Below are 13,363 nucleotides of genomic sequence, written 5' to 3' on the forward strand. Positions count from 1 at the left end.
AGTCATCTTTTTAAATTTTAATATATGGGGATACATTCAAATGCAACCTGTACTCCATTTGGCACAGATGTCAGCAAGCCTAGTAACATCATGATGAGATCTCAGGGAAATGTGCTTTCTAGAATGTGGCAGAACAGAATGGCTCAAAAACAAGAGTACATTTACAGAATGTAAACTTGAAGTGAATTAACAAGTAATTAACATCTTTTTTTCAGAGTTTCAGCTCTGTGACTTTGATTGTCTTATAATTTCACAAGTACTGTCAGGGCATCATTGGAAATCACACTGCCAAGTAAGCACTAATTCATATAACTATAGAAACCAACAAAGCAGCACTGAGCAAGGAGCCACCACAGATCCAAAATTTCTAAAAGTCCAAAAACAGAGGAGGCTCACCATGACCACGTAAAATAAAAATATATATTTAATTCTGCAGTAAAGTAAGCACTTTCACGTTACAGGAATGCTTCATCAGACTCAAGTCTGATTAAGTGTTCCTGTAACGTGAAAGCGCTTACTTTACTGCAGTATTAAATATATATTTTTATTTTAAGTGGTCGTGGTGAGCCTCCTCTGTTTTTGGACTAATTCATATAACCCTAGGCAACACAAAAGTAAATCTCTGGTACATGATAGCACAAGCATAAGTTATGGCACACGTGGCTTCTGCCCTCCCAAAGAACAAGTCATCATGGCACTGTACATGCTCCCACATCAGGAAGGTGGAGAAAGGGATATGTGACAACACAGATTCTTAAAAGTGTTATTTTTGAAATGTGTTATGTTGTGTACATCAGCAAATTATTTTGTATGTAGTTTCTATATTGTGCATTCCCATTCCACAATGTATGGAGATCTCCATGAACAAGGTTCGATATTATATATATATATATATATATATATATATATATATATATATAGATAGATAGATATATAGATATATAGCCATGGGTTTACCATATTTTATTGTCAAAGTGCCATAATATCAAATCCCATTTTGTCGACGATGAAAATATTGAAGCCCAATTCATTGAAGGACCGGAACTATGAAGATCTTCCCAGGGTAAATAACCACTTACCCAAAAAGAAAGAAGGAAAACTAAAACTCTGGCATCCCTACACCATCCAGGTGGGGGGCTGCACACCCACACCACCCACAACTAAATATACCAACTCCGAGATCAAACTACAGTCAGGAAAAGGGGGATGTTCACCATCCTCCACAACAGGTTACTTACCCTGGGAAGATCTTCATAGCTCTAGTGCTTTGACGAACTAGGCTTCAATATTTTCAGCATTGACAAAATGGGATTCGACATTATTGCACTTTGACAAAATAAGGTAGACCCGTATTATATATATATATATATATATATATATATATATATATATATATATATATATATATATATATATATATATATACATATACACACTTACACAGTGGATATAAAAAGTGTACACACTCCTGTTAAAATGCCAGGTTTTGTGATATAAAAAAAGAGACCACAATAAATCATTTCAAAACATTTCCCACCTTTAATGTGACCTATAACCTATACAATTCAATTGAAAAACAAACAAATCTGTTAGGGGAAAAAATTATAAAAAATAAAAAATGTACAATACGCTAGTTGCATAAGTGTGCACACCCTTAAACTAATACTCTGTTGTGTGTGCATACCCTTAAACTAATACTTTGTTGAAGCACCTTTTAATTTAATTGCAACATTCAGTCTTCTTGGGTACACACCTGCCATCATTTAAACAGACTCTGATTAACCCCTAATAAAGGACAGCTGTCCTAGTAGGATTTTCCTGACATTTACTCAGTTGCATGCTACAGCAAAAGCCATGGTTCGCAGAAAGCTTACAAAGCATCAAAGGGATCTCATTGTTGAAAGGTATCAGTCAGAAAAAGGTTACAAAAACATTTCCACAGCATTGGATATACCATGGAAGACAATGAAGACAGTCATCAAAAGTGGAGAAAATATGGGACAACAGTGGTGTTGCAAAGAACTGGACATCCCTTCAAAACAGATGAAAAGACGAGATGAAAACTGGTCAGGGAGGCTGCCAAGAGACCTACATCAACACTGAATGAGCTGCAGGAATTTCTGGCAAGTACGGGTTGTGTACTACATGGGACAACAATCTCCCATATTCTCCACATGTCTGGACTATGGGATAGGTTTGCAAGAGGGAAGCCTTTTCTTACACAGAAAAACATCTAGGCCCAGCTAAAATTTGTAAAACAATTCATCAAGTCTCCCAAAAGCATGTGGGAAAATGTGTTATGGTCTGATGAGGCCAAGGTTGAACTATTTGGCCACAATTCCAAAAGGTATGTTTGGCACAAAGACAACACTTCACATCACCAAAACAACACCAGCCACACAGTGAAGCATGCTAGTGGCAGTATCATGCTTTGGGGTTGCTGTTTTTCAGCTGGAACTGGGGCTTTAGGCAAGGTGGAGGGAATTATGAACAGTTCCAAATACCAGTCACTTTTGGCCAAAACCTTCAGGCATCAGTTAGAAAGCTGAAGATGAAGAGGAATTTCAACTTTCAACATGACAATGACCCCAAGCATACATTCAAATAAACAAAAGAATGGCTTCACCAGAAGAAAATTAAAGTTTTATAATGGTCCAGCCAGAGCACAGACCTAAATCCAAAAGAAAATCTGTGAGGCGACCTGAAGAGGGCTCTGCACAAGAGATGCCCTTGCAATCTGACAGATTTGGAGTACTTCTGCAAGGAAGAGTGGGCAAATATTGCCAAGTCAAGATGTGCTATGCTGATAGACTCCTACCCAAGAAGACTGAATGCTGTAATTAAATCAAAAGGTGCTTCAACCAAGTATTAGTTTAAGGGTGTGCCTAAACAACAAAGTATTACTTTAATGGTGTGCACACTTATGCAACCAGCATATTGTACATTTTTTTTATTTTTTATAATTTTTCCCCTAACAGATTTGTTTTTCAATTGAATTGTACAGGTTATAGGTCACATTAAAGGCAGGAAAATTTTGAAATGATTTATTGTGGTCTCATTTTTTATATCACAAAAACCTGGCATTTTAACAGGGGTGTGCACACTTTTTATATCCACTGTATATGCTAACCACCTGGCAGTATGAATATTGGCTCTAGATGATGGTCAGTGTTGATGTGATACCCTGGCTGTATATTCAACAATGGGGATATATATATATATATATATATATATATATATATATACATATATATATATATATATATATATATATATATATATATATATATATATATACATACATATATATATATATATATATAGGTTCATAGGTTCATAGGTAGATACTAGGCTATTTGCCCTAGGGCATTTATAAGCCTAGCCAGAGTGTATTGGCTTCTGCCTCCCTATTAGATTAGCCTACTGTGCCTCTGTAAAGTAGGTCACAGAAGGTACCCTTTTAAGATTAGTTTACTGTGCCTCTGTCTAGCAGGGACACAGAAGAGATCCCAGGGGTGAATTTGCGATTTCCCATCCACGCATCCAGATTTAGCTTGAAGAGGTTCAGCGAGGGGCTATGTCTAACACGAATTGGGATTCTATTCCAGAGTGAGGGGAGCCTCTGGGAAATGAATCTGTCCCTCCAGCATGTCCTATTTATTTTTGTGCTGAGGTTTAGGTCCCTGGAGCATGTAGCTCTAAGGACTTGGATTTTTTGAGGTGGAGCATGTCCATTAATTCTGGTTTTGACATGGCTTTGTACGTCAGGCATAGATCGCCTCTGAGTAGGCAGTAAGCAACTGAGTAGAGCTGGAGTTTCTTTAGTCGAGCTGCATAGGACATCTGTTTGTAGCCCATGATCCTCTTGGTGAGGTACTTTTGGGGTCTCTCCAGTTGCTGGAGGTGTCGGGTAAGGTACATCCCAAAAGGGGCATTGTATTCAATTATGGGCCTGATGAGTGACGAGTAGAGGGGCACAATGACCTCTGTTGATCTGGATGTGAACCCTTTCGTGATAAGGTGGGCTATATAGAAGGTCTTTCTAACCACTTTGGCAATGTGATTATCAAAGGAGAGATTACTATCTACGTTGGTCCCCAAATCTCTAATTACTTCTTCCGTACTTAATGGATTACCACCTATGTGGTAATTTGTGGGCACCTTGTTTTTCCCAAAGGGGATGACTATACACTTTTTAGCATTTAGCTTGAGGCCGTGGCTCTGGCACCAAGCATCCGTCTCTGTGAGACCCTTTTGGAGGATGCTTGTGTCAGCTGGAGATTCGATTATGGCCCCCAGTTTGCAGTCATCTGAGAAATTTGTCAGCCATAATCCCCCCATGTTAGCCTGATCCTCAGAGAAGTATATACCGAACAAGAGAGGTCCCAGGACTGAGCCCTGTGTGATGCCACTTGTAACTGGTTTGGATTCGGACATGGCACCTGGGATTCTGACCATGTGGGTTCTATCTCTGAGCCAGTTTGCAACCCATCTTGTGATATAGGGGTTGATATTTAAGCTGGTAAGCTTATTTATGATGCCCGAGTGGGGTATTGTGTCAAAGGCTTTAGCGAAGTCCAGGTAGGCTGTGTGGACTACCTTACCCTCATCTATGGCTTTGGTAACTGTTTCAAAGAAATCAACTAGGTTTAAGAGGCACAATCTGCCCTTAACAAAGCCGAATTGGGTAGGGTCCAATGTCTTGAGGCTCCCAATGTCTTTGTTTATGAGTTCCATGATAATACGCTCCATAGCTTTACAGACCAGACTAGTCAGGCTTATGGGGCGATAGTTTCCAGGGTCCATTGTGGCACCACCTTTGTGGAGTGGGACCACTGTACCTGTACGCCATTCTTTGGGTACATATCCTGTAGTAAGGCTAAGTTTGAACAGTGACTTAATGTGAGGGTTCAGTTCTTCTTGGAGCTCATGTAAGACACAGCCTGGGACACCGTCCGGTCCCATAGATGCTGTGTTTTTTGCTTTGGAGAGGGCAGCTTTCACCTGTGCATCTGTGATGTCAGGGAGGTTGCATTCAGTTGGGATAGGCATTTGCTCCTTTGGGGGGACGGGGGGGAGAAGTTTGCACTGAATCTGTCTGCCAGGATGTTGGCTATGTCTGTAGGTTCGGTATATTTTGTACCGTTATGCAACAATTCAGAGCATATCTGGGAGTTTCCGCCCATGTTCCTGACATAACTAAAGAAGGCCTTGTGATTATCTTTAGTGTCTAGGGCAATTTTTCTTTCGAAGCTGGCCTTTGATGATTTTATGAGGGATCGAAGTTTCTTGCTAATACTGATCAGAGATGCCTTCCCTTTTTGGGATTTTGCTCTGTCATGTAGTAGCTTCCGCCTTCTGTTGTATAGCTTATTTATGTCCGGGGTCCACCAGACCAGTCTCCTGTTTTTGGAGGAGTGAGTCTTGGTTTTATTTGGGATAGCATGATCCATGCATTCCTGCAGGTGCTCATAGAATGCATTTGTAAAGGACTCTGCGGATTGGGCTGTATTATCCTCTGGCCCAGGGGCTTTGAAGGATTCCACCTCAGTCTTGAGAAGTGCAAAGTTGGCTTTTGAGAAATTCTTTACAGTGATTTCCTTGGCTGGGGGTGGGGACGGGATATGGATGTCCAGGGAAATTTGTTTATGGTCTGATCTTACCAATGAGGGGTTTACCTCTGGTGTGGAACATAGAGTCCCTATGTTGGTGATGACCAGGTCCAATATGTTGTTCCCTCTTGTGGGAGTGGTGATCAGTTGTTCCATTGTGTTAGAGTTTATAAACTCAAGGAACCGTTGGGCGAGGGTATTTGGGCTTGAGTAGTTTTCCCAGTCAATGCTTGGGTAGTTGAAGTCACCCAATAACATAGTGTTTGGAGAGACCTTCATATTCCCCAGTGTTCTCAGGAATGCCAAGTGGGGTTCCTGTAATAGGGAGGGTGTTCTGTAGCAGGCTACAAACTGAAAGGCAGTTTTGCCTGCTGTTAGTTGCACATGGATGGTTTCCGATGCTTCGTGCAGTGCCACTAACCTGGAGGTGTAGGTATCTTTGATGAATATAGATACTCCCCCTCCTTTTGTGCGTCGGCCCGAGTTTTAGGGCCGAAACGCATGGTATGAGTTAGAATCTGGTAGTGCTGGGGTGCTCTCAGGAGCCTTGAACCAGGTTTCTGTTACTGCACAGACATCGATTTTCTCCATACTGAGGAGAGCCTCGAGTGCATGCATCTTGAGGTTTAGACTTCTGGCATTGAGTAGCATTACCTTTAGTTTTTTTATCCTTAGGTTGTCTATGGAGGTGGGATTGTCCTTTGAGTCTTGCCTAAAAAAGGCACTATAGGGGTGGCAAGAGCTTTGGCCAGTATACGAAAGCCTAAGGTTGACAGATGCAAGCCGTCAATAGCGAAGCAACGTGGCTTGTCGAGCATGTCATCCCAGGCAGACAGACACTGGATCCCCTTTGAATGACACCAATACTTTAGCCCATTGTTGAAACTGATCATTTTGTCTTTATACTGTGGCATCATTCTTGGTAAGGGCAAGATGCTACTCAAGGTCAGGGTCATACCAGCCTGGGCTACATGGTCAGAGAGCTCCTCTATGTCTCTTTTCATGTAGTCCAGGGAGGTACGTCTCAGGTCATTCACACCAGCATGGACAATGTTATTTATATATATATATATATATATATATATATAGAGAGAGAGAGAGAGATAGAGAGATACAGATATATGCATCCACATACATACACATGCTCAAATACACAGACACATAAACATAAATATATTATTGTGACAGTACCTTCTCCAGCCCAGTAATCAAGAATCCTCAGTCCCCATCACTGACACTGGTGAGGGATGGTCACTAGGAACAAAAATGGATATGCACAGTATTTCCAGATGCAGCTCTCTGAACCAAGCACAATTTCCCTTAAGAGCACACAGGGGAACACATTCCCATCCTGCGGCTGGGTTTCTCTCTCTCTCTGTCACCAGGCCCCAGATAAGACCCCACACTGACCAGCTGTTGAACTGAATCCTTAGCCAAGTGTTTCAAGCCAAGACCTCCAACACCCTCTCTGTGAAACTAGTGCTCTGTGCTCCCTGCCCCAAGTGGCTGACACACACAACTGTTTGAGATTTAATTTCCACACACACACACACACACACACACACACACACACACACACACACACACACACACACACACACCCCTAGGAAAGGCTGGCACAGTACTACCACCTATGCCCACCTTTGTCCAGACTATAAGATAGATTTACTGCCACCAGCCAGCTACTTTAAGGCTCTTGCAAGGGTACTCAATTATATTGACTAAAATTAATACTAATACAAATTATAGTGTTGACCAAACAGCAAGGCCTTCAGGAGCAGCCACAGTGTCACCAAATAAATATTAGTACACTCAAAGGTTAAATATTCTCTAAAGGACCAGACAAAAATTAAAAGTTTAAATATATTTAATAATAAATAATAAAAACATGAAAATACTAAATATCTGTTTATAACAAACACCAGAGTTTCAATCACAGGAAATATAAAAATAGCATCGATGGATAGATTCACACAGATACAGAAAAACATTTCTTAACTAATCTCACTATATTTTCCTGACTCACCTAAAGAATTACAATTCCCTAGTTACTTATTAAAGCAAGGCAAGATGAAGTGTGCTGAGTTGCTTACTAGAGCAAGGTAAGATGAGATGTGAGGTTGTATGAGATATTTTCCTGTCAGGTTCCAAAGAACAAAGTGCTGCTGCGACAATTCCATAATACCTCTCACTAATATCTAAAAAATCATTTCAGTGATGGTTACAGAATGGCATCACATCTGGTCACCTGATTCTTGTACAATACATACCCAGATCTTTTCTAAGATCTGTTAGAGCATCTGATAGCTATAAAACAATTTCAAACACTTCTACCCTTCCAGGGTAGCAATTAGTTCACCCCTAATGACAATAAAGTAAAATTCCTAGTCCTGATTTTACCAGACATTTTTGTCTCTCACTGCAGTCAGACTTGTAAGAAATTTTTTTATGACTTAAGTCAATGCATTTAATTTTCAACCTATCTTTCAAAATTAGCTGAACTGAGATTAACCTCTTCCTTTCCAGGATTCTCTCTTAAAACATATACAATTAATCAGTTATAATAATACTCTCTGACATACATCTATATCTCTTTTCAGTCCTGCAGGATCCAGTGTTGATGCATTTTTAACACAAGCAACTTTACAAATACATTTTTAATACAAGCATCTGTACAAATCAGTGTGATAGTGAAATGACATAAAATTCTTTGCAAGACTCCAGCTAGATATGTTGGCACTGCCCTATATTCCCTGGCACAGATGGCACTACCTCATATCATCATATAAACACACACACACACACACACACATATATATATATATATATATATATATATATATATATATATATATATATATGCACACATATATATATTTGATCAAAATGCACAGCCATCTAAATGCAGGCGATTAACACTAGCATTTAGAAAATCAATATACCAAGAAAAATCCAAAACTTAAGAAAAGAACAAAGTAGGAAGTACAAGGTTTGCTTGAAGCTGTCATCAAAATCCAATCACATATTCAGACATAATTAGACTGAATAGTGGTAGTATTACAGAAAAGTGTTTTTCTAAAGTATGGTACACGTGTTGCCATTGCTTTGCAGAGCAACATATGAGGTACCCATTTATACAGTATGACTTTGGTATGGCTCAGGTTTTCAGAATCACAACCAGCCTGGGCCAGCTCACTGTGCATGGTAATTTGTGGTGCTGCAGAGAATGCTTAAGAATGTCACTATGTATCACATTGTGGAGACATTATGCTGTAATGGTTAAGATCTGTACCTCAGACAAAAATGGTTGTAAAGTCAGAGTCAGATCTCTCTAGCCACTGTTTGTGTGAATTCTGCATGTTCTCCTGGTGGATGCATGTGTTTCCTCCCAAGAACTTGCTTAGTGTCTCTGCAGCCCCTCTCATTCTAACTTTCACCTCCTCATTCCAACTTCTCTTCTTCTCAGCCACCCCTCTGAGACACTTGAAGGTGTTAGCCTGCTCCACTATTTTTCCTTATATCTCAGTTCTTAGCTTCTTCGGATTTCTTCCATTTGTTTCCTTTACAACTATCTTATCTGTGCTCAATTTCATCTTGTGTGCCTTTAGTTTTGTATTATATTATTCTAGTCTTTGCTGAGATTCTTGATCATAGTCTGCTGTAATGCGACATTATCAGCATACAGCAACTTTGACCTCTGACCTGTTTGCTGATGTAGTCCATCACCAACATGAACAACAGTGGCCTCTCATCTGAACCCTGATGCACATTCACTCCCACTGGGAACCCCTCTGTAAGACTGAATACTCTTCGTTCTTGAGTCATTTGGTCCTTGACTTAACCACCACTGATTCTACCAGTGTTTCTGGTACTGATCAATCCTGATCTGAATCCGAACTGCTCACCTCCCATCTTAATTTCTACTATTCCACATATTCATTGATCAATTACCCTCTCCAAAACTTCCATTCAGCATGACAGTCATTTAATACCTCTGTACTACCCAAAGATGTGTATGTACCCTTTATTCTTGCACACTGGCATTAATATGCTTATTCTTCAGTCATCTGGGATTGAAGATGCTAGAGATGATAAAAAGGTGGTAGGATGCACACTGTGGGACAGAAATGAGAACATCAGAGCAGAAGTCAAAGTAGCTTCAATTATACAGAAGGTCAAATAACAGATTACAGTGGTTCAGGCACAAGTACAGAAAAGCAGAAGACAATCTGGTAAAGAAGGCAGGAGGAAATGAGGCCATCAAGCAAAGAGATGGATGGATTGAGTGAGAGAAGACCTGCAACAGTCAGACATGACTGTCAAAGGTGGGAGAGTGGTAATGAATCGAGAGACATGGTGACAGCTGAGACAACACCCCGACCCATACAGAAAATAATAAAAAGAGAGTGGATGACTATGTCTATGCCTCAAGAACAGAAGGTAATGGGTTCAAAATCAGCAGCCACAGTTGAACTACACATTCAATATACAGTATATAAAATTATCTCTCTCGAGGCACTCCTAAAAATGGAGAACATCGATATCTGCAGTAACTGAGACCTGGTTCAAGGCTCCAGAGAGCACCCCTGCAATACCAGGCTACAACTCTTACCACACTTTTCGGCCACCAAAGCAGGACTGAAACACTAAAGGTGGAGGGGTGTCAATATTCACCAAGGATATTCACACCACCAGGCTAGTTGCCCAACACAATGCAGCTGAAATTCTCCAGGTGCAACTAACACTAGATAAAACTGCAATCCATATTGTAGCTTGCTACAGATCCCCCACCATACCCCAAGACTCTCACTACACCTTTCTAAACATACTGGAAAATATTAAGATAGAACCAAACACCCTAATACTGGGTGATTTTAACTACCCTGCCATTAACTGGGAAAACTACTCATGTACCAACACCTTTGCCCAACGGTTCTTGGAATTCATAAATTCCAATGCCCTGGATCAACTAATCCATAGTCCCACCAGGGGCTCCAATATCCTAGAACTGGTCATTACCAACATGGGAAATCAATGCTCCACACCTATGGTCACCCCCTCATTAGTCAGGTCTATAAGCTAATCACCCTTAACATCCACATCCCACCCCCACCCCCCAGTAAGGAAACCTCTATAAAAAACTTCTCCAAAGCCAACTTCATGCTACTCAAGTCAGAAGTGACAAACTTCATGACACCCATGCAGACGGCAACTGAAAGTTCAACTGCTGAATCCTACACTAAGGCACTATACGAGCACATCCGCACATGCATGAATCGTGCCATCCCAAATAGAACCAAGATGCTCTCATCCAAAAAAAGGAAGCCAATCTGGTGGTCCCCTGCCATAAACAAACTTTACAACAAAAGGAAGAAACTGTTGCAGAAAAGAGGAAAATCCCAGGATGCAAAAAAATTCCTTACCAGCCTCAGTAAGAAACTGAGATCCCTCATAAAATCCTCTAAATCTAGTTACGAAAATAAAATTGCCAAAGATTCCAAAGACAACCACAAGGCATTCTATAACTATGTCAAGAATCTAAATGGCAATGCTCAGATCTGCTCTGAGCTAAAACAGAATGGCATTAAATATACTGATCCCAAGGATATTGCCAATATCCTGGCAGATCAATTCAGTGCAAATTTCACCCCCGTCTCACCCCCTAAATGGCCCATCTCAATACCGGAAGATTGCCAAATTCCGGTAACAATGGCCACACAGGTAAAAACTGCACTCTCCAAAGCTAAGAATACAGCATCCATGGGACCAGATGACATCCCGGGCTGTGTACTACATGAACTACAATATGAACTGGCACCTCACCTAAGTGTCATGTTTAATTATAGCCTCACCTCAGGTTTTGTGCCCACTGAGTGGTGCAGAGCTACAGTTATCCCACTCCACAAGGGGGGGAATCTACCTTGGATCCCAGAAACTACCATCCCATCAGTCTGACAAGCCTTATCTGCAAGGCCATGGAGCGTATTATCATGGAACTTATAAACAAAGACACTGGCAACCCTGAAACACTGGACCCCATCCAGTTTGGGTTCGTGAAGGGCTGATCTTGTCTCCTGAACCTGATTGACTTCTTCGAATCAGTCTCCAGAGCCATGGATAAGGGTAATGTGGTCCACACAGCCTATCTAGACCTTGCCAAGGCCTTTGACACCACCCCCCACTCTGGAATCATAGATAAACTTACTAAGCTGGGCATTAATCCCTACATCACCCAATGGGTTGCTAACTGGCTTACTGATAGAACCCACACTGTAAAAGTAGCCAACTCCAAATCCAGCTCCAGACAAGTGACAAGTGGAGTACCTCAGGGTTCAGTCCTGGGACTGCTCTTGTTTGCCATCTACTTCTCTGAAATACAGGCCAACACTAAGGGACTCTGGATAACAATGTTCGCAGATGACTGCAAACTGGGAGCCATTATTGAATCCCCAAATGATGTGGATACTCTACAAAAGGGCCTTACAGAAACAGATGCTTGGTGCCAGAGCCATGGGCTGAAGCTCAATGCCAAGAAATGTATAGCTATCCCTTTTGGGAAAAAACATGTACCCATGAATTACCATATAGGTGGCAGTACACTAAACACCGAAAGTGTAATAAGAGACTTAGGGACACAGGTGGACAGTAGTCTCACCTTCGATAACCACATCGCCACAACAGTCAGGAAATCCTTCTATGTGGCACACCTCATCACTAAGGGCTTTTCATCCAGAAAAAAGGAGGTCATTGTCCCACTGTACTCATCCCTCATTAGACCCATTACAGAATACAATGCCCCGTTTGGTATGTACCTCTCAAGACATCTGCAATAACTGGAAAGGCCGCATAAATACCTCACTAAAAGAATCACAGGCCTAAAGCAGATGCCCTATGCTGACCGCCTTAAAAAATTCCAGCTATACTCTGTCGCATATCGTCTACTCAGAGGCGATCTCTGCTTAACATACAAGGCCATGTCAAACCCAGAGCTGTTGGACGTGCTACAATTAAAGAAATCCCAATCCCTCAGAGCCACATGCTCCAGGGATCTAAACCTTGTCATCACAATAAACAAAACATGCTGGAGGGATAGGTCCCTGACCCAGAGACTCCCCAGACTCTGGAATAGATTGCCCATACATGTCAAGCAGAGTGCCTCTTTATCCCTCTTCAAAAGGAACCTTGATGATTGGATGGGAGAAAGGAAATTCACCCCGGGGATCACGTCAGTCACCCTGCTAGACAGGGGTCCAGGGAAGTAAATAGTTTGGGAAGAAATAGCCAGGGAATTGTTATGGCTAGGCTTGTATAGGCCCTAGGGCTGATAGTCTAGTACCAACCTATGAACCTATTACATTCATCCTGGTACAGTAAAATGATTATAATCCATCAAATTAAATACATTGATATGATTTCAGTAAGCATTAATCTATGTTAGACTGAAATATACAGTGAGTACTTATCAGTAATGTACAACATAAATAATGTACAGTTCAAAATTGTAAGTTAATATAATCATCCACTATTTAAAAAATGCATTTACTCTGTTGCTCATTAAGTTATTCTTGAATTCATTATTAAATACATTATTTCAGTACAAGTTGTTCCCATACATTTATGTAAAGAATATGTGTGTGTGTGTGTGTGCGTGCGTGCGTGCGTGCGTGTGTGTGTGTGTGTGTGTGTGCACAGCTGTGCACTAACTGAAGTGAAATGGACAGCAGGATTTGCAGCAGTGTACTTAAAAGTGC

This window comes from Protopterus annectens, chromosome 17.part0, assembly GCF_019279795.1.
Source record: "Protopterus annectens isolate FY-2018-M chromosome 17.part0, PAN1.0, whole genome shotgun sequence".
Taxonomy (NCBI): Eukaryota; Metazoa; Chordata; order Ceratodontiformes; family Protopteridae; genus Protopterus; species Protopterus annectens.